The sequence below is a fragment of the Hemiscyllium ocellatum genome, chromosome 18 (assembly GCF_020745735.1).
Source record: "Hemiscyllium ocellatum isolate sHemOce1 chromosome 18, sHemOce1.pat.X.cur, whole genome shotgun sequence".
NCBI lineage: Eukaryota > Metazoa > Chordata > Chondrichthyes > Orectolobiformes > Hemiscylliidae > Hemiscyllium > Hemiscyllium ocellatum.
In genome coordinates, this window is record NC_083418.1 from 22,961,528 (window position 1) to 22,988,213 (window position 26,686).

The window sequence follows — 26,686 nt, forward strand, 5'->3', positions numbered from 1 at the left end:
TCTTTATATTCAGTGTTAGTTTTTTTCTCATGTTTTGTCTTACTTTTCTTCATAGCTCTTTTTGTGGCTTTCTATTGACCTTTGAAGTTTTCCTAATCTTCTAGTTCCCTGCTGTTTTTGGCCACTTTGTATGCCTTCTCTTTCAATTTGATAGCCTCCCTTATTTCCTTCAGACACCCATGGCAGATTACCCCTTTTCTTACAGTCCTTCCTTTTCACTGGAATATACTTTTGCTGAGCACTTTGAAAAATTGCTCCTCCACTGCTCGTCAACTGTCCCACCATAACATCTTTGCTTCCAGTCTACTTTACCTAAGTCCTCCCTCATCCTATTGTAGTCTCCCTTGTTTAAGCACAGGACCCTGGTATTAGATTTCATCTTCATATGTCCCATCTGTATTCTAAATTCAACTATACTGTGATTGCTCCTTCCAAGAGGATCCATAACTATGACATCATTAATTATTCCTGTCTCATTACGCAGGACCATATCTGAGATAGCTTGCTCTCACATTGATTCCATTACATACTGTCCAAGAAAACCATCGCTGATACATTCAATGAACTCCTCCTCAAGGCTACCCTGACCGAGCTGGCTCAACAAATCTACAAGTTGACTAAAATCCCCCTTCATAATTGCTGTACCATTTTTATAGGCATTAGCTATTTCTGTGTTTATTGCTCGCCCCAATGCGATGCTATTATTTGGTGGCCTATAGACTATGCCTATCATTGACCTTTTCCTCTTAGATTTATTAATTTCCTCCCAAATGGATTCAACCTTATTCTCCATAGAACCTATATCATCTCTCAGCACCGGCCTGTTGTCGTCCTTGAATATTAGAGCTACATCACCTCCCTTACCTTCCTGTCTGTCCTTCCGAATAGTCTGATATCCCTGAATATTTACTCCCAGTCATGACCATCCTGTAACCATGTCACCACAATGGCTATTAAATCATATTCATTCATGATGATTTGTGCCATTAACTCATCAACCTTGTTATGAATGCTATGAGCATTCATAAAGTGCCTTTATGCTAGCTTTCTTACCCTCATGATTTCCAACATCTCAAATAATATCTCCTGACTTATCCTTCTTTTTTGCTTCTGTCATTGTCTGCCTTGAACTTTAACCCTCCTATACACATGCTAACCTGCTGCTTGCCTTTTTATTTACCACCATACCCTCTATCGTTTTACCTTTCCCTTCCCCTGACTCATTAGTTTAAAGTCCTAATTACCAACCTATTTATCCTTTTCACTGGAACACTGGCTCCAGATTGGTTCAGGTGGAGACCATCCCATCAGTACTGAAGCCCCCATTTCCAAAACTGATGTCAATGCCCCATGAAATGGAACTCCTCTTTTCCACACCACTTCCTTAGGCACGTGTTTACTTCCCTAATTTTCTCATCCCTAAGCCAATTTGTCCATGGCTCAAGCAGTAATCTCCGGATTATGATTCTCGAGGACCTATGTGCTTGATAATCCCCAAACAGGTCTTCCATCCTGGCCTTGTGTATGTTGTTAGTCCCAACGTGGGACAACTTTTGCTGAATTTCCTTTTATTTGAAATAGTTTTATTCAATAACTGGCTGTTTTCATTTTTACTTGTTTCATGAGATAGGGCATCAGTAGCAAGGTCAATATTTTTTACTCATTCTGAGCTACCTGTAGTGGGCAGTGATAATCCACCTGCTTGAATTATTTGAGCTACATAACAAATAAAGAATTAAACAATTGCGTAGGCAGAGATTATGTTCCTAGCTATGGCTTTGGTGTCATTATTTCCTACAGGAAATAGAATAAGAAATAAAGTATTTCATGATCTCAATGGTCAGTGATAGGATCGTGAAGAAAGTCTGGGAGTTCTAATGGAGTTCTTGGTTGAAATTTACAAGAAAGGTGATGCACAGCTAAAAGGTGACCATGCATGTACATTCAGTGACTGTCTGGCAGGGTACAGCTATGGAATAACAACCTGTACAGAGTCACAGAAATGACAAGCAGAGAGATTAAAAAGGAAGAGTTAATGAGAGGTTGTTTACCCATGTCCACCAACTCCCCATCCACACATAGGAAGTCATCTCCTGCAAACATTTTTGCATTATAATTCTAGAGATAGACAAAAGTAAGATTTAAAAACTGCAATACCTCCTGTGCAACTGTAACTTTGTATGCCTTGCTCTCTTCACCCTATGGTCTGTATGTCCTTGTATGTTATGACCTGCCTGTGCTGCATACAAAACAAAACATTTCACTGTACTTAGGTACATGTGACAACAATAAATCAAATCAAATCAAATGATAGTAGTTGTATGTCTGAAAATTTTTCACAGCTTCCAACTTTCAAGATCAGATAATTATCCTCTTACAGCATTTTATATTGCCAAACGTTTATTGTTAAAAGCCATAACTGGAGTCTATCTTTTCACAAATTAATAAGTGTTTGATTTACACAGTTAGAAATTACAAAGAAATATTTCTTGAGTCAACCACCAAAACTTTAGTCAATATTAATTTATACAGACAGAAGTGACTCCCCAAATAATACCCACAACATTCCTGTAATCAAACCAATTAATATAGAATTCATATGGGTGGTCTATACACATTCACGGGTAATTGTTTGACAGGGAGTTCCAGGATTTCGCTCAAGTGATATGAAGGAGTAGCAATGCATATCTAATTCAGGTTGATGTGTGACTTGGAGTGAAACTTGCAGGTGATGGTATCTCTTGCCCTTGTTCTTCTGAATAATAGAGTTTGCAGATTTGGAAGGAATTATCAAAGGAGCCTTGAAAGCGATGAGGAATTTGCAACAGCAACAGTATGTGATGGATGGCAGTTATAGGAAGGGGGGAAAGTCTCAAATACAGTCACATAGATTGGTTAACTCCAGGAAGGGTGAGAGAGGTCAGCACCTAGGACAGGAGTCTTTTATGGATATACCCATTTCAAACAGGTATGCTGTCTTGGAAAATGTAAGGGGTGGTGGATTCTCTGGGGAACGTAGCACGAACAGCCAAGTTTCTGGTATTGAGACTGGCTCTAATGCAACAAGGGGTACGTTAGCTTCCAAGAGATCAATTGTGTTAGGGGATTCTGCAGTCAGAGGTACAGACAGATGTTTTTGTGGCCAGCAGAGAAAAAGCAGAATGGTGTGTCATTTCCAGGATCAAGGATGTCTCAGAGAGGGTGCAGAATTTTCTCACGGGGGAGAGGGGCCAGCAGGAGGCCATTGTCCACATTGGAACCAACGATATTGGAAGGGAAAAGGTTGAGACTCTGAAGGGAGATTACAGAGAGTTGGGCAGAAATTTAAAAAGGAGGTCCTCAAGGGTAGTAATATCTGGATTACTCCCAGTGCTACGAGCTAGTGAGGGCATGAATAGGAGGATAGAGCAGATGAATGCATGGCTGAGGAGCTGGTATATGGGAGAAGGATTCTCATTTTTGGATAATTGGAATCTCTTTTGGGGTAGAAGTGACCTGTACAAGAAGGACGGATTGCACCTAAATTGGAAGGGGACTAATATACTGGCAGGGAAATTTGCTAGAACTGCTTGGGAGGATTTAAACTAGTAAAGTGGGGGGTGGGACTCAGGGACATAGTGAGGAAAGAGATCGATCTGAGTTGGGTACAGCTGAGAACAGAAATGAGTCAAACAGTCAGGGCAGGCAGGGACAAGGTAGGACTAATAAATTAAACTGCATTTATTTCGATGCAAGAGGCCTAACTGGGAAGGCAGATGAACTCAGGGTATGGTTAGGAACATGGGACTGGGATATCATAGCAATTACAGAAACATGGCTCAGGGATGGGCAGGACTGGCAGCTAAATGTTCCAGGATACAAATGCTACAGGAAGAAAAGAAAGGGAGGCAAGAGAGGAGGGGGAGTGGCATTTTTGATAAGGGATAGCATTACAGCTGTGCTGAGGGAGGATATTCCCGGAAATACATTCAGGGAAGTTATTTGGGTGGAACTGAGAAATAAGAAAGGAATGATCACCTTATTGGGATTGTATTATAGATCCCCCAATTGTCAGAGAGAAATTGAGAAACAAACTTGTAAGGAAATCTCAGCTATCTGTAAGAATAATAGGGTAGTTATGGTAGGGGATTTTAACTTTCCAAAAATCGACTGGGACTGCCATAGTGTTAAAGGTTTAGATGGAGAGGAATTTCTTTAGTATGTACAAGACAATTTTCTGATTCAGTATGTGGATGTACCTAATAGAAAATGTGCAAAACTTGACCTACTCTTGGGAAATAAGGCAAGGCAGCTGACTGAGGTGTCAGTGGGGGAGCACTTTGGGGCCAGCAACCAGAATTCTATTCGATTTAAAACAGTGATGGAAAAGGATAGACTAGATCTAAAAGTTGAAGTTCTAAATTGGAGAAAGGCCAATTTTGACGGGATTAGGCAAGAACTTTCGAAAGCTGATTGGAGGCAGATGTTTGCAGGTAAACAGATGGCTGGAAAATGGGAAGCCTCCAGAAATGAGATAACAAGAATCCAGAGAAAGTATATTCCTGTTAGGGTGAAAGGGAAGGCTGGTAGATATAGGGAATGCTGGATGACTAAAGAAATTGAGGATTTGGTTAAGAAAATGAAGGAAGCATATGTCAGGTATAGACAGGATAGATCAAGTGAATCCTTAGAAGAGTATAAACTTTGTAGGAATATACTTAAGAGGGAAATAAGGAAGGCAAAACGGGGACATGAGATAGCTTTGGCAAATAGAATTAAGGAGAATCCAAAGGGTTTTTACAAATATATTAAGGACAAAAGGGTAACTAGGGAGAGAATAGGGCCCCTCAAAGATCAGCAATGTGACCTTTGTGTAGAGTCACAGGAAATGGGAGAGATACTAAATGAATAATTTGTGTTCAGTATTTACTGTGGAAAAGGATATGGAAGATATAGACTATAGGGAAATAGATGGTGACATCTTGCAAAATGTCCAGATTACAGAGGAGGAAGTGCTGGATGTCTTGAGACGGTTAAAGGTAGATAAATCCCCAGGACCTGACCAGGTGTACCCGAGAACTCTGTGGAAAGCTAGAGAAGTGATTGCTGGGTCTCTTGCTGAGATATTTGTATCATCGATTGTCACAGATGAGTGCTGGAAGACTGGAGGTTGGCAAACGCGGTGTCACTGTTTAAGAAGGGTGGTAAAGACAATCCAGGGAACTATAGACCGGTGAGCCTGACCTTAGTGGTGGTCAAGTTGTTGGAGGGAATCCTGACGGACAGGATGTACATGTATTTGGAAAGGCAAGGACTGATTAGGGATAGTCAACATGGCTTTGTGCGTGGGAAATCATGTCTCACAAACTTGATTGAGTTTTTTTGAAGAAATAAAAAAGCAGATTGATGAGGGCAGAGCAGTAGATGTGATCTATATGGACTGCAGTAAGGCGTTCGACAAGGATACCATGGGAGACTGATTAGCAAGGTTATATCTCATGGAATACAGGGGGAACTAGCCATTTGGATACAGAACTGGCTCAAAGGTAGAAGACAGAGTGTGGTCTTGGAGGGTTGTTTTTCAGACTGGAGGCCTGTGAACAGTGGAGTGCTGCATTTGTCATTTACATAAATGATTCATATGCGACCATAGGAGGTAAAGTTAGTAAGTTTGCAGATGACACAAAAATTGGAGGTGTAGTGGACAGTGAAGAAGGTTACCTCAGATTACAACAGGATCTGGGCCAGATGGGCCAATGGGCTGAGAAGTGGCAGATGGAGTTTAATTCAGATAAATGTGAGGTGCTGCATTTGGGGAAAGCAAATCTTAGCAGGACTTATACACTTAATGGTAAGGTCCTAGGGAGTGTTGCTGAACAAAGAGACTTTTAGAATGCAGGCTCATAGCTCCTTGAAAGTGGAGTCGCAGGTACATAGGATCGTAAAGGAGGTGTTTGGTATGCTTTCCTTTATTGGTTAGAGTATTGGGTACAGGAGTTGGGAGGTCATATTGTAGCTGAACAGGACATTGGTTAGGCCACTGTTGGAATATTGCGTAAAATTCTGGTCTCCTTCCTATCAGAAGGATGTTGTGAAACTTGAAAGGGTTCAGAAAAGATTTACAAGGATGTTGCCAGCGTTGGAGGATCTGAGCTACAGGGAGAGGCTGAACAGGCTGGGGCTGTTTTCTCTGAAGTGTCGCAGACTGAGAGGTGACTTTATAGAGGTTTCCAAATTTATGAGGGGCGTGGATAGGGGTCAGGGAGTCCAGAACTAGAGGGCATAGGTTTAGGGTGAGAGGGGAAAGATATAAAAGAGACCTAAGGGGCAACGTTTTCACACAGAGGGTGGTATGTGTATGGAATGAGCTGCCAGAGAAAGTGGTGGAGGCTGGTACAATTGCAACATTTAAGAGGCATTTGGATGGGTATATGAATAGGAAGGGTTTGGAGGGATATGGGCCGCGTGCTGGCAAGTGGGAGTAGATTGGGTTGGGATATCTGGTTAGTATGGACGGGTTGGACTGAAGGATCTGTTTCCATGCTGCACATCTCTTTGACCCTATGACTCAAAGTTGCTGTGCTGCATCATGTACACTTCAACCACAGTATGCTTATTGTGGAGGGATGGATTTTCCTAGATGGTATCAAGCTTCTTGAGTGTTGTTGTACTTTTACACATCCGGGTAAATGGAGTGTATTCAAACAAATTCCTGATTTGTGCCATGTAGATGGTGAAATTTGAGCGCTGCATAATTTCCAACTAACTCTTATACTGACAGTATTGATGTGGCTCATTTATCTAAGCTTTTGCCTATGAGTGGGAAGTATATGCTGTTGAATGCTGAGAATAGTTGGTTAGATGCTCTTTCATTAGGCATAGTCATTGCCTATCACTTGTGAAAGTGCAAATGTTACTTGCCCCTTATCAGATCAAACCTGAATGCTTTCCAGACCTTGTTGTACAGGGACACAGACGAATCATTAACATGAGTTGAGAATAGAACTGAGAATTGTGGGATCTTTGACATTGTGATGAGTGTATAGAAAATCACAGCTTGAATTCAACTATTTTGTCCATGTTTGGACCAAGAGATCTGGAGGCAATTGGTCCTGGCAGAACCCAAACTGAGCATCAGTGAGCAGATTATTTCTGTATAAATGTAATTAGACAGCATTGTCAATGATACCTTTCATTATTTGACTGACGATTGAGAGTAGACTAATGGAATGGCAATTGATCAGGATGGATTTGTACTTTTTTTTGTGGATAAGACATATGTGGAAGACTTTCCACATTGTTAGATAGCTGCCATTGCTGTACATGTATTGGAATGGCTTGACTGGGTATGCATTTAATTCTGAAGCACAGGTCTTCAGCACAACAGGCATGCTAGCAGGGCTCATAGCCTTTTATGTATCAACTGCAATCAATTATACTTGGTATTAGGTAGACTGTTTAAAATTGCTCAAGGCTGATGCCTATGATGCTGGGGACCTAAGGAAAAATTTGATATGATTCATCCACTTGGCACTCTTAGAGTCATAAGATGTACAGCACGGGAACAGATCCTTTGGTCCAACTCGTCATGCTGACCAGATATCCTAACCTCATCCAGTCCCATTTGCCAGCACTCGGTCCATATCCCTCGAAGATTTACAAGGATGTTACTAGGGTTGAGCCATAGGGAGAGGCTGAATAGGCTGGGGCTGTTTTCCCTGGAGCATCAGAGGCAGAGGGAGGGGTGATCTTATAGAGGTTTATAAAATCATGAGGGGTATGGATAGGGTAAATAGACAAAGTCTTTTCCCTGGGGTGCGAGTCCAAAACAAGAGGGCCTAGGTTTAGGGTGAGAGAGGAAAGATATAAAAGAGACCCTAAGGGGCAACTTTTCACACAGAAGGTGGTACATGTATGGAATGAGCTGCCAGTGGAAGTGGTGGAGGCTGGCACAATGACAGCATTTAAAAGGCATCTGGATGTGTATAAGAATAGGAAATCTTTCCTGAACCCTTTCAAGTTTCACATCATCCTTCCGAATCTCCCTTGCTCCTGAGTTTAACTGTGACCTGACCAAAGTGCTTTTACGTTAACATTTTGCAGAGTTTTCAGTTTTGCTGTTTATCCTCAGACTTCTATTTGTTAGTTTTGGAGAAAGTAATGTTATATTTATTTGCAATTTCAAACTGTTTGTCAATTATCTTCATACCTTTGTTGAGTAAGTATTATTTGTAATAAACTAGTTTTTGCCAATAAACTTCTTTCTTGACTGACTTGTATTAAACCTAACACAAATCTACATAACTGACAATATCTCCAACCTGGCTACATTAAAATGTCCTTTTTGGCTTGAAATGATTGCAAATGCCTCAGCATTATCTTTTGCATGAAAGTATGGGGTGCTCCATCATTGAGGATGGGGGTATCTGTGGAGCCTACTCTGCTGACCCCTTTGAGTTTTCCAATTGGAGACGTAGTTATCCTAATGTCCAAACCTTCAATTGTTGTTTTTGTAGATATTTAACAACATTTTTTTTTGTTTTGAAAAGGGGACTTTCATTTGTTACTTTTACAGACACATTGTATTTTCCAAAGAAAATTTGTTAAGGCAGTTAGTGCCCAGTGTCGGTTAAAAGGGAAAATAATTATAACCTATTTCCCAGCATGATCTTGAGATCTAATCCCACTTCTTTTCCCTTTGCACATATTCTTCCTATACTATCATGTATCTGTCCAATTCTCTTTTTGAAAAGATATTGTGGCCAATGCCTCAATAGTCATTCTATTCTAACTACCACCTGCACTGAGAGTAAGAAACAAGTTAGCTGATCTTAGCTGGCTGTCAATACTATTAACCTTCAGTAATCCTTGACTATGGAGGAAGAAATTCAGCCTAATCACCATTCAATGAAATGCTACAGCAATGGTAGCCTAAATTATTAACAGCCAAAGACAAACCTTGACTTAGATATGATGTTGAATATGATGGAATGATGGGCTGATGCTCACTATCTATTTCATGGCAATGCCAAGCCAGTTTCTCTTGGCAAGGTAAAGAAACTGTTTGAGGAAACATCTTATAGGATTCAAAAAGTAATTTGCCAATTTACAGTCTTGCTCCTTGGTTTGCATTTTTTCTTTCCAAGGGCTCCTCTGAGGGATTTACTCAGTTTAAGAGTACAATAAAAATTCTTCCTCAGCTTTTTGGTGCTCTAGGACTGCAATGGCAATTCTTCCACTGGGCATAGTAAAGACGTAAAATGACCTGGATATCAATTTCACTAAGTACTGCCAAAGGGACTAATCTGTTGCAGCCTGGGCTGCAGTTACTGTGCACCACAAAATTTTGACTTCTTAATACAGCCATTCAGACAGTGCTTGACATAAGGCAACCAAACAACACGGCACCAAGCTTGTATACCTCCGTCATTAAATGAAGGCACATAGCATTAACCTTAAAGACACATTATATGACTAATGCAAAGGGCATGTCTGCAGCAAAGCCTCTGGGAAAAAATGATCAGAAACCACTGAGGAAACTTTATTAAAAAGAGCAGTAGTAAAGGAGCTAAAAGCTGTATTGTAAGAGTGTTTTCAGTTGAATTGACTGCCTTGAGTTAGAAAAGGGTCACACTTTTATCATAGCCCTAGCTTGAAAGTGGACAAGTGGAGAAATTGTGATAGGATAGAGTCAGGACTCCCTGCTACCAGAATACCTTGCAGAGTTCACTCTAAGATATCAAACTTATCCTGGAAGATGAATGCAAGAGAAGGCACACTATATCTGGCTAGTGCAGGTCACAGCTTCCCCAGACTAGTTCTGATGACCTGAAAAGCTTTACTCCTGTAACATTTCTCCATTCTGGCATTCATCTGCTCTCTTTTCCCATTCCTACACTCACTACTGTGCAGACACTGGGAATAATCTGGAGGTTTGATCATCTGCTTGTTAACATTTTTCTAGATCCCTAATAACTACTTTTAGGGTCATATTTCTCCTTCTACCTCTGTAATATTGGCACTACTTCTGGCCATGCACTCTTCCTTCCTCCCTCTCCACCTAGAATGTTCTTTAGTTGCTTAGTAATATCCTGGATCCAGAGCACCCTGGAGACATATTGCTGATGTAAAAAAGTCTATCAGTTCCCTTAATTAACCCCCCCCCCCACAATTATAGTTTCGTTGTTTTTCTCCTGCCAAAGTCACTAATGGTACTGTGCACTTGACTCTGGTTGCAAGCTTCCTGAGGAACTATCACCCTCATTAGTATGCAGAAAGGAGAGGGCACAATGGATGCACTGGATCCCTGCTCCTTGATTGTCTGGTGGTCACCCATTCTTCTCCGCTTGTACAGGCCTGAGCTGAAATGTGAACACCTTGAGAAATGCGTCATCCATATAGGTGTCAGTCTTGCAGATGCACAGCAGTGACATGGGTTACTGTGCAAGCTCTGAAACCCAGAACTAAATCCTACAGTTGATCCTAAATGTGTGGTAGCCCAGGAAGTAATCAACTAGGAGAAAGTGAGGACTGCAGATGCTAGAGATCAGAGTCGCAAAGAGTGTTGCTGGAAAAGCACAGCAGGTCAGGCAGCAACCAAGGAACAAGAGAGTCAATGTTTCGAGCATAAGCTCTTCATCAGAAATGGAGAGCTTGTGCTCGAAACATTGGTTTGCCTGCTCCTCAGATGCTGCCTGAATGGCTGTGTTTTTCCAGCACCACTCTTTTCAACCCAGGACATGGGAAGTGTCCTGGATTTCCCAAGGTAACTGGTGTGAGCTCATTCTAACTAAGTTGCCTTGAATCACTGTCTCATCCCTGCAAACTCTTCAGCATTCTGTCCAATGCCTTCATATCCTTAAATAGTGTAATGTCCAGAACTGTATACAATACTCCAGCTGAGAGCTAACCAATATTTATCCTACTTCACCATAAGCTTCCTACTCATGTACTGCAACTCCTATTGATGAAGCCTAAACTACTGTATGCTTTATTGACAGGTGTCTCAAAGTGTATTTCCACCTTTACTGATGTCTGTCCATATACACTGAGTTCTCTCTGCTCCTGTAAACTTTCAGAGTAGCATCCTTTATTTTATACTGTCTGTCCTTGGAGCAAACCACCTGTCCTTGGAGTATACTACCTCATACTTCTCTGCATGGAATTTCATCTGCCAAGTCTCTGCCCACTCCACCACCTTGTCAATGTCCTTTAGAAGTTCTACACTTTCCTCTTCACAGCCTACAGTTCTCTCAAGCTTTATGTCATCTGCAAACTTTGAAATTGTCCCTTACATGCCAAGATCTAGATCATTTACATATATCAGGAAAAACAAGGGTAACAATACTGACCCCTGAGGAATTTCACTGCAAAAACCTTCTACCAGCTTGTTAAATACCCATTACTTATTACTCTGCTTCCTGTCTTTCCACCATATTTTCTTTATCCAGGTCATTACTATCCCTTTTATAACATGACCTGTAATTTACCTTTTAAGTTTGTACAACTTCTATGTACATTACATCAAATACTTTGCCCTCATCAATCCTCTCTGCTACCTCTTCAAAAAGCTCTAGCAAGTCAGTTTGACACAATTTTCCTTTAACAAATCCAAGCCAAGTCTTCCAAATCAATCCACCTTTTTCCACCTGACTATTAACTCTATTCTATCTGGCCTACATGTAACTCCAGGCTCACAACAAACTGGTTGTCTCTTAACTGCCCTCCAGGCATTTAGGGATGGACAATAAATGCTGACCTAGGCAGCAACACCCACATCTCACAAAGGGTTCAAAATAAATTAACTTAACGGAAAGAAACATAACATTTAAATGAGAGACCCTCACCAACTAATGGAGGCAACAAAACAAAATGCAGCATCTCCTTGCCACCCGCAGTACCCACTCCACTACCCTCACCCTGTGCTCTTTCAAACCTCCTCTGACAAAAAATTGGGGCCAATGTACTCCTTTTCTTCTTAGACAGTCCTTTCTGAGGATGGCTTCCTTCCAGTTGAGAGTTGGTGGTCCTGAGGTGACTAATCAGTCCGATGAAGGATCCATTTACACTAGCCCAGGTCCATCAGGCAATGTTTAAAAAGTTAGCTGGGTGAGATCCTTGGGTTTTCACACTCTCCTTCCACTGTTGACCTCCAAGTGAATCTGTCATAGATACTCAAGATGCCTGGCACCATTGCAGGTGGTTCTTCACCAACAGGGCAAGTGTTTCCAAAGGTTCAATGGAGAAACTTTGAGGACATCCTTAAAGCATTTTCTCTGCCCTCCTAATAATGGCTTGTTGTAATGAAGTCTGGCGTAAACAAAGTGTTTGGAATGTCTTGTGTCAGGCAAGTGCGGCCTGCCCAACCCAACTGATTGATGGAGTGCATTAATGCTAGCGATGTTGGCATGAAAGAGTCTTGGATAGTGGAACTAGTTACTAATTATTGTACAACTGCCTCCTTCTTTGATGTTAATTCATTTCTGATCACATTTGCGTAGTAGCACAAACTTGAGTGAGACTGATGAATAGATTAAATGACGCACAGTCCTGGAATGACAAAAATGATATGCTGATAATTGAGTCTATTCTTAACAACAGGCGACATACTGTTGAATTGTCATTGACCTGTCCCCAGAGGTGAGAAATCTCTGGAAACATCCAATGCAATTTCTGTGGGTGGGGTAGAGTTGGCCCCCTGACCCTAATGTTGAATGATTAAAAGTCCTGGGATTTGAATGTAACAATCATTTGTCCATCTACATTGTAACCTGAATGGGGCTGTTTTGACATCATCTTCCTTCTTGTCTGACCTTCTTCATGCCTGTGTCAGCCCCTGCCTCAATGTTATCCACATATCCAATATCTTTCTTCCTCGTTTAACAGTACAATAAACATTATTCAACATTGAGTGACTGCATTCCATAAATGTTTTTTTCAATGTCACTGGAATGTGACTGACTCGATTCAGATATGTAACATCAACTGTAAATCAATTCCTTCAACTATTGGGTGTGGTATAATTGTTGAGTGCAATAGTAAAGTATTGGTAATAAAATACAGTATTTCACTGGTTCTCAGTTGGGTGAGTTTTTGTTCAGAACCACGGAGATATGCTATTAAAGTTTTCTTCTTGTGATCATTACAGCAGACACCAAGAATACAAAGGGAACCATCATTAATACTGCATGAGTAAAATGGTTGATCAAGTTGTTGCTCTGGAGAATGCATCAAGGAACAACTGTGTCCTTAGCTTTTAGTCAATTCAAAATGGTGCAATGCCTGGACATTTTCTTTCACTCAGTAATGAAAAGATATAGCTTCTGGAAAGCAAAAATGTATCATATTGCAAACCTGACTAATAATCTTAAATTAGTTGTCCATCTAATTCTTTGCACAATTTGGGTTCTTCAGTAAGGTCTGTCCAATAATGGAATCAAGCCTAATGTTGGACCCTGAATTCTGATTTTTCTAAGTACAGGAAAGTTAAGTACAGTCAGTACAGCAATCATGGCATCACCTGCTCTTGTGAAAGTAGAATTCAACCATGCAACTTGCTAAGTTGATAGATTCATTGACTTAAAAGTAAAGTTTATTTCTCCCTGTACAATTAAAGTTTTGATTTTATAGTGCCTCAGTCTATCTTAAGTCAGAAAATTGTGAGATGTGGGTACAAAATTCTATGCTGACATTCAGTGCAATACTAAGACAGTACTGCATGATAGATGTGGCATCATTCACATGAGGTGTTAAACTGAGGTCTAGTCTGCTCTTTCAGGTGGGTGTCACTACACAAGGATGAGACATACAGCTGTGCTGCTGAAGATATATTCAGCATTCCAGATGGATCACTATTGTGGTGACTTGTGAATGAAAGGAGTGAATTTCAACATGTATAAGTAGGTGAGAATGGATACCATTGGGAATGAACTGGTCAAAAATCCTAAGCATGCTTAGAATCCAGCTCTGACCCACTGAATTCTGAATAGAACCTGCAGTCAACCTAAGGTTAGGAATTGGTATATTAATTACAGTTTTGAGGGTGGCTGGTTGGCTCTCCCCAAACTTGGAAATACAGACAGAAGTTAGAGAGCATTATTGATAAGGCAAGTGCTTGCGAGCATTAATTAGGAGCCAGGCAGAAAAGAAGTATCTCCCGCTCCTCCTCACCCTTAAGACCCCTAAAGTTAAAATAGCCCCTGGCCAAAGATAAGCCTGCCTTAAACATCTAACTTCCACATGGCCTGATTGGTTGGCAATTGCTCTCTTTCAGATTACAACTCTCCAAGACTCAGGGTCAGAATCTTTCCCAAGATGAGATGTTTGGGTCCCCCACTCCACCTATTTGGTGCTGTGGCCTGTTCTGTTGTGCTCCCTGCCTGTTTCTAGTTGGGGAATAAAAACATACAACACCCCGGACTCTGGGTTTGCCATGTTACAAAAGCCTCTTCTAGCTGTAACAGACAATCAAGGTATTTTTCGATGTATAATTTCAGTTACATCACACTGTAAACTTTTGCTATAAATTCTGGGCCTTACAATTGTGCCTCCACAACCACCTGATGAAGGAGTGTCGCTCCGATAGCTAATGTGCTTCCAATTAAACCTGTTGGAGTATAACCTGTTATTGTATGATTTTTAACTTTGTCTGTGCCACAGTGGTCAACCTGATTCTAATCTAAAAAACGGATTTTCTGAATCTTACATGGATTCATGCAGTTTTTGAGCAAAGTAAATGTAATTTTGCAAGTATAAGTTCACCCCACAAACTTATATGTGTATGTGTGCATGTGCGTGTGTGTGTAGCAGTGGGTGGGTGGTTGTTATGAGTGTCTGTGAGAGGGTGTGTGTACATGTGTGACTGTAAAGGGATTTAAGTCTGTGAGAGGGGGTGTGTGTGTGTATGTGTGTGTGTGTGCATGTGCGTGTGTGTGTAGCAGTGGGTGGGTGGTTGTTATGAGTGTCTGTGAGAGGGTGTGTGTACATGTGTGACTGTAAAGGGATTTAAGTCTGTGAGAGGGTGTGTGTGTGTGTGTGTGTGTGTGTGTGTGTGTGTGTGTGTGTGTGTGTGTGTGTGTGTGTGTGTGTGTGTGTGTGTGTGTGTGTATAGTGCAATGGGGTCACCTGTAGTGTGACATGAACCCAAGGTCCCAGTTGAAGCCATCCCCATGGGTACTGACCTTGATTACTAGCCTCTGCTCGGCCACTTTTCGTTGTTGCCTGTTTCGAAGTCCGCCTTGGAGGATGGTCACCCAAAGGTCCGAGGTCAAATATCCCTGACCGCTGAAGCGTTCTCTGACTGGGAGGGAACACTCCTGCCTGGTGATTGTTCTGTGGTGTCCATTCATCCGTTGCTGTAGCCTCTGTTTGGTCTCGCCAATGTACCATGCCTCAGGGCATGCCTTATGGCAATGGATGAATGGACACCACAGAACAATCACCAGGCAGGGGTGTTCCCTCCCAATCGGAGAACACTTCAGTGGTCTGGGATATTCGACGTCGGACCTTTGGGTGACCGTCCTCCAAGGCGGACTTCAGGATAGGCAACAACGAAAAGTGGCCGAGCAGAGGCTGATAGCTAAGTTCGGTACCCATAGGGAGGGCCTCAACCAGGACCTTGGGTTCATGTCACACTACAGGTGACCCCATTGCATTGTACACACAGAGGGACATACACACATTCAGACCCTGTCTCATACACTCACACACACACTCCCACAAACATCCTCTCACAGACATAAGCCCCCTTAGACTCACACACATACACACACCTTCTCACAGACACTCATAATCCCCCCCAGCACCCACCAACCCACACATACCCACCCACATGCACACATACACATATAAGTTTGTGGGGTGAATTTATACTTGCAGAATTACATTTACTTTGCTCAAAAACTGCATGAATCCATGTAAGATTATGTAAATCTGTTTTTTAGATTAGAATCAATCTCACCACTGTGGCACAGACAACCTCACAGGGATTTAACACCTTCAATACCTTATCTGGGCCATCATGATACCAATTGTTAACGTGCACTTGAGAATGTAATTTTTTAAAAAAGTTTTGCAATTTACATATGAAAGAATTGATATCAGCATAGTAATTCTAAAAGATGAGAGACTTAACAAATAATTTCGGTCTTTTTAATACATAATTTCAGTGACAGCACACTGGAAACCTTATTCTCCACAACCATCTGATGAAGGAGCAGCGCTCCGAAAGCTAGTGCTTCTAATTAAACCTGTTGGACTATTACCTGATGTTGTGTGATTTTTAACTTTATATACTCCAGTCCAACACCAGCGTCTCCAAATCATTCTGCGTTGTCACGATTTGGAGACGCTGGTGTTGGTCTGGGGTGACAACCACCTGATGAAGGAGCAGCGTTCCGAAAGCTCGTGCTTCCAATCAAACCTGTTGGACTATTACCTGGTGTTGTGTGATTCTTAGTTGTGTTTGTGTAACTTATGTTGCATTCTTTACCCATTCTGTCATCAGTAATACACCTTGTAGTGATGTACTGGGTGAACAAAGTAGTAAGTAGCTGTAAGATTTCAGTGTGTACAGGATAGTTCCAGATCATACATATACAGGCTCAAGTGAGTATAAGGTTCAATTCATTAATTCCAGGACAGATATTATGGTGTTGAACAAGCAACTATGATTTATATTTTCATAAACATTGTGGAATGTCCAAAATATGTAAGTGTTGAAACCAACAGTGAGTGACAGCAGTCTTGTGTTGGATTGTACGGCAGTTAATTAATACACAGGCCTTTGTTGCAAACTTCATTTCACACTGATTGAAGGACCATTTCTACTTTCTACTGTATTAAGGCAACTGGAATTTGAGTAATGTAGCCTATGTTCCCAGGGAATGTGGGTACATCAAACATTTCGACCAAAGAATGGGTAACTTATTGAGGTTGCAATTAAAGTCTGGAATATGCAAATTTCACAAAGTGATGAGAAAGGCCATTGGAACCATTGAATGGTAGATCATTCAATACTTCCATTACATCATCCTAGCACTTATCAAATAATTATGGAGCTTTAGTCTATGTGATCCTATCTGGGGTCCATTCTAAGTATTGATCAGTGTCCAGTATTTGAGATTTTACACTAATTATATTTTCACGTTCATCAGTACTTGCAAGTAGCCCATTATCCCCCATGACCGTCACTATCTTGGTAAATGGAAGTGAGACCCAAGTATCACAGCAGAGCACCCTTACTCTATTCATCAGCTACTAGACCATGTCCCAAGCTGCCTTGAGAGTCTCCCCTCTTTGAAAAATGTAATGTATATGACTTATATTGTACCGAGACATTCGCTTTAAATTAATAAGAACTTTCATTTAAATAAAACTGGCAAATGGACAGGACAAATGATGAAACATTGAGTTGCACACGACTATTTTCCTTAGGACTAAAATTTAGGATTGGGGCAGGATACTTGGGCCTTGTTGTGGTTGGAAATGGTGGGTGACAACGTCCAACAACACTAAAGCCAGCCACTACGCTGATCGCATTCCCAGTGCTGGCCACTTTTGCTGAGATGGACCAAAGGATGGGCAGCCATTAAGGGTCTTGCAAAGGACTCTTCAAGGAAGCAGGCAGCTTTGGGGAGATGGGGGTAGTCTTTAATGCTTGTGGGGCACTCAGTAACAGACCTTGGGGTGTTTCTTAAGCTTCAGGGAGTGAGAGCAGCCTAAAGTCATCCTGCACTATGATTCTCTCATCACTTATAGTGCTGGCAGGGCTGTAGAGGGAACAAAAATTATGATGGGCATGTTCCCCCTTTCCATCCCATCCCTGACCCATTCTCCATAATAGAGTAGGTGGGGAAGTGCTGAAATCAGTAGCCAGAGTGCCATTCTTTTGGAAAAAGACCAATTCAGCTTGTTGAAAAGCCAATTAGCACAAATATCACATGTAATATGGTTGGTATGGGCAGGTGGGTATGAATGGAAGGCTTTTTTTTTCAGAACCCAACTTGCTATAAAAATAGTTTTTGTGCATGGGAGCACACTTCCCAAGTTGTCATGCGCCCCCTGTCACTTCTTGCACAACCACCAAATCCCATCCTACTCTTCCTCTTTGAACACTCCCAATTCTCTCCCCATCCAATATCTCTCACTTACCTCTCTCTGACATCCCTGTGATCCACAATCCAATGCCTACTTATAATCCCAGCAAACTCCATTATGGATTTCTGATACTTATGGTTTGTCTAATGCTAACAGCCAATCAGATTGAGGAGAGACCTCCTTAATGCTGCCCTGAAGTGTGCGAGCACTGTGGAGTGGCCTTGTTTAATAATTGTTGGTTCAGGACCGAATTGGTTCTGGGCGGCCAACCAGTACATCCTGCTCCCCCATCCCTACCAACCTCCATTAAATTCAGCTCTCTGTGCATCCTCTTCACAACATGCTTTCCTACCTCTCTTTATATCAACTGTAAATCTAGCTACCATACACTTGGTCTTTTCATCAAAGTCATTGATATTGACTGTAAATAGTTGCAGCCCAGCACTGATATCTGTAGGACTAGTGACACTTAGCACCCTAAAAATAATTCAAACATCTCAATTTTTGGCTTTGTGTTAGCCAATTTGGAATTCTAAATACACTGTATCTATTGGTCCCCATTCTCCATTCTATTAATTATTTCAAAATCTTTAATATATTATTGAAATTTCACACTCGTTTAGCAAAATCACATTGACTCTGCCTCTGCCTGTTTGTTACATCATTTTCCAAATGGCCTGCTCATACCTTTTTCCCATCACTAGTTACCCTATTTTTCGTTTAGGAGACAAATGTTCAATTTAGCTACATTTTCCTTTGCGGAAACTCTTACTGTTTGATTTAATATTTCTAGTTAGATTTCTCTCATATGCCAATTCCTCCTTTTTTCACACATTCTTAGCTAATGTGTAACATTTGCCCACTATTCTGAGCTACCACTGATCATTACGGCAATTTTATGTGCTTTCTTCCAATTTTCAAAAATATCCTTAACTTACTTGGTCAGCCACGAGTGAGGACAAAGTTAAAAATCGCACAATATAATCCAACAGGTTTATTTGGAAGTTCAAGCTTTCGGAGCACTGCTCCTTCATCATGGAGCTAGTGGGACAGGATCATTGGACACAGAATTTATAGTGAAAGATGCAATGTATTGAAAAAAGTGAGATTGCTGTTAAGTCTGTAATCATTTAGAATTGTTTGCAGGTTTCAATTCAATAATATGTAAATTCCAGAACTTCTTTCAACTCACATTCTTGAGATAATTTAAGATTTTATAAAAAAAAAGGTGACACCTTAGCTCAGACAGTGAATTAAAGATGTGAGATTGGAGTCTGTATGCATTCCAACCTTGAGTCAGACTGGTTCTATTTCTAAAGTAGGAAGTTATAAAATGTCACATGGACTGACTGCCTACAGATTGTGTGCTTTTGGAGCTAAATAGAATGTATTTGCAAATATACATTTGCAAATGCAAATTCATCCCATAGACTTATATGTGTGCGTGCGTGTGAGGGAGAGAGTGTGTGTGTGTGCTTGATAGAGTGTAGGCGCGAGTGTGATGGAGCATATGTGAGAGGGTATGCGCATGAAGTGTGTGTATCTGAGAGAGAGAGTGTGTATGAGAGAGGGTCTGCATGAGTCTGTGAGTGTTATTGTGTGTCAGATTATGTGTGTGCCTGAGAGTTCTGGTTCAAATTGAATGTTTGAAACAGTTTCTCCTAAACGAAGCAATTAGGAAATAACTTGATCGTGACCAATTGGGTCATTGGGCTGCAGAATGTCAGATGGAGTTTAATTTGGATAAAAGCGAGGTATTGCACTTTAGTAAAAATAAACAAGGGCAGGACTTATGCAATTAGTATTAGGGTCTTGAGTAGTGTTAACAGAGACACCTAAGGGTTCAGGTACAAAATTCTATGAAGTTTGCATCGGGTGTAGATAGGTTGGTTAAGAAGGCACCTAGAACACTTGCCTTCATTGCTGAGATCTTTGAATATAAGAATTGGGATGTCATGTTGTGGTTGTACAGGATGTTGGTGAGGCCTCGTCTGGAGTACTGTGTCCAGTTCTGGTCGCCCTGTTATAGGATGGATATTATTAAGCTGGCAAGGGTTCAAAAGAGATTTACAAGATATTGCCAGGAAAGGAAGGTGTGAGTTATAAGGAGATGCTGGATAGGCTGGGACGTTTTGCACTGGAGTGTGGGAGGTTGAGCGGTGACATTATAAATGTTTATAACATCATAAGGGGTAAAAATAAGATGAATGGCAGGTGTCTTTTCGATAGGGCAGGAGATTTCAACATTAGGGGGCATATTTTAAGGTGAGAGGAGAAAGATTTATAAAAGACATGAGGGCAATTTTTTTTTTATGTAGAGAATGGCTTGTGTATGGTCTGAAATTCCAGAGTAAGTGGCAGATGTGGATATAGTTACAACATTTAAGAGGCATTTAGTTAAGTACATGAAATACATGGAGGAAAATGGGCTAAGCGCAGGCAGATGGGACTAATTTAGTTTGGGATTATGGTCAGCATGGACTGGTGGACCAAAGGGTCTGCTTCCGTGCTATAAGACTCTATGACTTTATAACTTACCTCACCATACTTCACCTGCAGCACGATGACATGGAAGTCATGGTAATGACAAATGACTGATTCCCCTTTCAGATCAGCAACGAGCAGGGCTGTGTTATCACCCCAACACTGTTCTTGATCTATCTCACTGCAATGCTTCACTTCACCGCCAACAAGCTCCCCGCTGGAGTATGGAACCTGTAGGACATTATTCAACCTCTGCTGCCATCAAGCTAAAACCAAAGTTACCCCAACCTTTATCATCAAGCTGCAGTAAGCAGATGATTCCTGCATATGTACAATCTCTGAGGCTGTACTCCAGACCATCATCAGCACCTTTAGGGAGGCATGTCAGAACATGGGTCTTAGCTTGAATGTCTGCAAGATGAAGGTCCTCCATCAACCTGTCCCAGCACTGTGGAGAAAACACCAATCATTAAAGTTCACAAGGAGGCCTTAGAGAAAGTTGACCATTTCCAATACCTTGGAATATCCTGTCGGCCGAAGCAGCTCTTGATGAAGGGGTCCCGCATGTCCTCTAGTGTGTGCTAATGCAGCCTTCAGTTGCCTGAGGGAAAGGGTGCTCGAGGACAACAACATCAGATCCAACATCACGATCATAGATTACAGTGCTGTGGGGGAATTCTGCCCTCCTATATGCCTCTGAGACCTGGACCGTCAATGGCACAAACCTTAAGGCACTGGAGCATCATCACCAATGCTGCCTGTGCAAGATCCTGCAAGTCAGCTGGGAAGAAAGACACACCACATCCGCTTCCTTGACCTGGCCAACATCGAGACACAGAACCACCCCCCCCCCCCCCCCCCCCCCCCCCGCCTTGATCAGCTGCGATGGACTGGACATGTCATCCACATGATCAACACGAGATTCCTCAAGCAAGAGATCTATTCCCAGCTCCAAACTGGCAGATGAGCCCCAGGTAGGACAGAGGAAGTGCTTCAGAGATACCCTCAAGGCCTCACTGGTGAAATGCGGCATTCCCACAGACACCTGGGAATTACTGGGCCAGCACCGTCCAAAGTGGAGGAGGAGCATTTGGAAGCACCTCGAGACCTGCCATCAGGAAAAAAATGGAAGCCAGGGGCAAACAACGAAAGGAACAGACAGCCACACCATTGCTCCAGCCTCCCCTTCCTGTGACCATAGAACCTGTGGTAGCCACTGTCATCTACAGACTCGCCCTGAGAGTGGAGACAGTCAGCCTCATCTGCGAGGGACCACCGATGATGATATCTTACCTCAAAGTAAGGCATTTGATTTGAATGTTCCAGACCAGAACATTTTTGATTAGAACTTTTAAGGGGTCATTTGGAGCTAAGAAAGCTTAAACTCGGTTGTATGATGAATCAAGGAAGAGGCTATCAGAATCTCAAGGCAGGAAATAGAAAGCAGCAGTTCAGTCAAATCTTTAATATAATAGAGAAGGGAATTCTCTCTGCTGTCCCAGTACTGTGAAGGGATGTTGTTGGGATGGATGGCTTATTATATTTTTACCAGGTTTTGAAATCTTTCCAGTTGTATTATAGTAAATAGCTTGGTCAATGTGATTTTACCGTTTTTTTGCGTAGCATTTGCTATTGAAACCAAACCTGTCATCATAAAATAAATTGTGTTTCTGTGAAAGGCCACTTCAGCAAGTAGAAACAAAATAAATATGATCCATCAAGCTAGATTTCAGTCTGGGATCCTGCCTGTCTGGTGAGGACATCAACTGGGATCATAGCACTATCAACTTATGAGCTCTGTTGCCTCGAGACTTTTGAGTCATTAATTAATCCTGTCTCATTGCACAATGCAAGGTCTAAAATAGCCAGATCCCTGGGGCAGTAGAATATGTTTCTGCAAGAAATTATCCCAAATCAATTCAATAAACTCATCTTTCAGGTACCTTTGGCAAACTGATTCATTCAATTTATATGGAAATTAAAGTCACACATGATTACTACTATATCTTTTCTACAAGCCCCCATTATGTTTTCATATCTTCTCTGTGCTATAATGTAGCTACAATCAAGGACCTATAAAGTACTCTCACAGGTCACTATTTTCCAGTGCTTACTTATCAGCACCCAAACAGCCGACAGCTTGCTCTTCTGAACTAAGGACATTTCTCATAACGGTACTAATCTCATCCTTCATCAACATAGTTACCCAACCGTCCTTTCTCTCTCTTTAACATTGCTAGAAAAAAAGACACATGTTGTCAGAGCTTTTAATCTTTCAGACATCAGGACATTTCACAAGAAAACAAACTCCAGGGGAAAGCTATCACTGATAGGATATGGTAGGAGACTGCTAGGCAGGTGGATTCTGATTGGTAGAGGCAGTACCATGGAGAATTCACTAGGAGAAAGTGAGGACTGCAGATGCTGGAGATCAGAGCCGAGAGTGGGGTTCTGGAAAAGCACGGCAGGTCAGGCAGCATCCGAGGAGCAGGAGTTCGACATTTCAGGCAAAAGCCCTTCAACAGGAATGAGGGTTGTGAGCCAAGGGGCTGGAGAGATAAATGGGAGGGGGGTGGGGCTGGGGGAAGGTGGGGCTGAGAGGGTGATATGTAGACGGAGGTGGGGGTAATGATGATAAGTTGGAGAAGAGGATGGGAGCGGAGAGGGGGAAGGAAGATGGACAGGTAGGACAGATCATGAGGGCAGCGCCAAGTTGGAAGATTGGAAGTGGGATAAGATAGGGGAGGGGAAATGAGGAAACTGATGAAGTTCACATTGATGCTGTGGTTGGCGGATCCTGAGACGGAAGATGTGGCGTTCTTCCTCCAGGCGTCGGTTGGTAAGGGAGTGTGGTGCTCGAAAAGCACAGCCAGTCAGGCAGCATCCAAGCAGCAGGAGAGCTGACGTTTCGGGCACGAGTCCTTCATCAGGAATTCTGATCTTCAGCATCTGCAGTCCTCACTTTTTCAGAGCTGGATCAGTGTAAAGGACTCTCTGCATGTTAATAAAGGGTGATTTAGTGAAGGGTTAGGGTGAGGGGGGAAGTTATTAACGCAAGTTTTGCAATTCTTCTCAACCTCCATCCAAGACTCCAAAGGAGCTTTCCACATCCATCAAAGTTTCACCTGCACTTCCACACATGCCATTTACTGTATCTGTTGCTTCCAATACGTCTCCTCTACACTGGGAAGACAGAATGCCTCCTCGCAGAGTGCTTCAGAGAACATCTCCAGGCCACCCGCACCAACCAACCCCACCGCCCCATGGCCGAACACGTCAACTCCCCCTCCCACTCTGCCGAGAACATGCAGGTCATGGGCCTCCTCCATCACCACACCCTAACCACCCCATGCCTGGAGGAAGAATGCCTCATCTTCTACCTTGGGACCCTGCAACTACATGCACCAATGTGGACTTCACCAGCTTCCTCATTTCCCCTCCCCACTTTATCCCAGTTCCAACCTTCCAACTCAGCACCGCCCTCATGACCTGTCCTGCCTGTCCATCTTCCTTCCCACCTATCTGTTCCACCCTGCTCTCCAACCTATTACCATTACCCCCACCTCCATCTACCTATCACTATCTCAGCCACCTTCTTGCCAGCCCTACCCCCCTCCCATTTATCTCTCCAGCGCCTTGGCTCACAACCTTCATTCCTGATGAAGGGCTTTTGTCCGAAATGTCAACACTCCTGCTCCTCAGATGCTGCCTGACCTGCCGTGCTTTTTTCAGCACCCTACTCTTCGCCATGGAGAATTCACCTACTGGACAATCAATAGCCAGGTTTTGTTAAATTTTAAAGCAAGCAGCTGTCCAGTTCCCCTGAGGAATGATTCAGAGATCAGCTGTCACCTATTTTGTCGAGTTGAAGCAGGCACATTGTGAAGTAACTCCACAGAGACTTGTAACCCATCGGCAAGTTACCCTTTATTAACACGTGGAGAGTCCTTGATACTGATCCAACTCTGAGAAAGTGAGGACTGCAGATGCTGGAGATCAGAATTCCTGATGAAGGGTTCATTCTCGAAGCATCAACCCTCCTGCTGCTCGGATGCTGCCTGACCGGTTGTGCTTTTCCAGCACCACATTCTTCGACACTGATCCAGCTCCCTCAATACCAGCTCCCAGAGTGAGCAGAAACTCGGACAGTCCAGTTTATCTTTTTTTTTCCACAGATGTTGTCTGGCCCAGGTTTCTACAGCACTTGCTGTTTGTGTTTATGTGCATCTATAATTGTATTGCTGTCTGTCTGCTACTCTCAGGGATATATTTTGCAACTAATGTTTAATAGTGCATGAATATCTAGCATAAAATCAGAAAATATTCAAATTTCTGTAAAGGTACTGTTCAAGGTAAGCACTCCTGTTTATATCTGTCAGCCAGGGCCCCCTGATCGGATCAAATTAAAAGGCCCAATCAGGGAACTCAGATTCTATGAGGCCCACTTGGCTGATCCCGTTACAATCACTACACCTTGTATGAATATTTTTTCTGTCTGTTTGGTATATTAATATACACAGCTTCCAGTACATACAAATACAATAAACATTGTGCGACTGACTGACAATTCTAAATTGTCAGCATCATTCCTCATACATTCAGGATTTTTCAGCAGATGTTTTCTAATTGCAGAATCACACCAGAGGACAGAAACTGTGTTGCATGTTTTGCAAATGTGGGCTTGCTTGTGGCAAACAGCAAAGGGATGGGCTGTTTAATACTCCCTTCGACTCTTTGGGATGTATGGCTGACGTGCTTAGAGGTAGAAAACACACAGAAAGTGATCACCAAACAATCATTTAAGCTTTGTTCCCATGGCTTTACACATGGATTTTTTTTTCAGACTGTAAACGGTCTGCTCCAAACACACAAACTGACCCTCAAGCTGTTTAAAGTCCCCCCCCCACAGTCTCACTGTCCCCTCCCAGACACACTGTTTAATCTCCCCTCACAGTCTCACTGTTCCCTCCCAGACACACAGTTTAATCTCCCCCCACAGTCTCACTGTTCCCTCCCAGACACACTGTTTAATCTCCCCCCACAGTCTCACTGTCCCCTCCCAGACACACTGTTTAATCTCCCCCCCACAGCCTCACTGTCCCCTCCCAGACACACTGTTTAATCTCCCACCACAGTCTCACTGTCCCCTCCCAGACTCACTGTTTAATCTCCCCCCACAGTCTCACTGTTCCCTCCCAGACACACTGTTTAATCTCCCCCCCCAACAGTCTCACTGTCCCCTCCCAGACACACTGTTTAATCTCCCCCCACAGTCTCACTGTCCCCTCCCAGACACACTGTTTAATCTCCCCTCACAGTCTCACTGTCCCCTCCCAGACACACAGTTTAATCTCCCCCCACAGTCTCACTGTCCCCTCCCAGAAACACTGTTTAATCTCCCGCCACAGTCTCACTGTCCCCTCCCAGGCACACTGGTTAATCTCCCCTCACAGTCTCACTGTTCCCTCCCAGACACACTGTTTAATCTCCCCCTACAGTCTCACTGTCCCCTCCCAGACACACAGTTTAATCTCCCCCCACAGTCTCACTGTCCCCTCCCAGACACACTGCTTAATCTCCCCCCACAGTCTCACTGTCCGCTCCCAGACACACTGTTTAATCTCCCCTCACAGTCTCACTGTCCCCTCCCAGACACACTGTTTAATCTCCCCTCACAGTCTCACTGTCCCCTCCCAGACACACTGTTTAATCTTCCCTCACAGTCTCACTGTCCCCTCCCAGACACACTGTTTAATCTCCCCTCACAGTCTCACTGTCCCCTCCCAGACACACTGTTTAATCTTCCCCCACAGTCTCACTGTCCCCTCCCAGACACACTGTTTAATCTTCCCCCACAGTCTCACTGTCTCCTCCCAGACACACTGTTTAATCTCCCGCCACAGTCTCACTGTCCCCTCCCAGACACACTGTTTAATCTCTCCCCTCGGTCTCACTGTTCCTTCACAGTCTCACTGTTTAATCTCTCCCCTCAGTATCACTGTCCCCTCCCAGATACACTTTTTGAACTCCCCCCTCAGTCTAACTGTTCCCTCCCAGACTCACTGTTTAAATCCCCTCCTGAGTCTCACTGCTTCTTCCCAGACTCACTGTTTAAACTCTCCTTCCA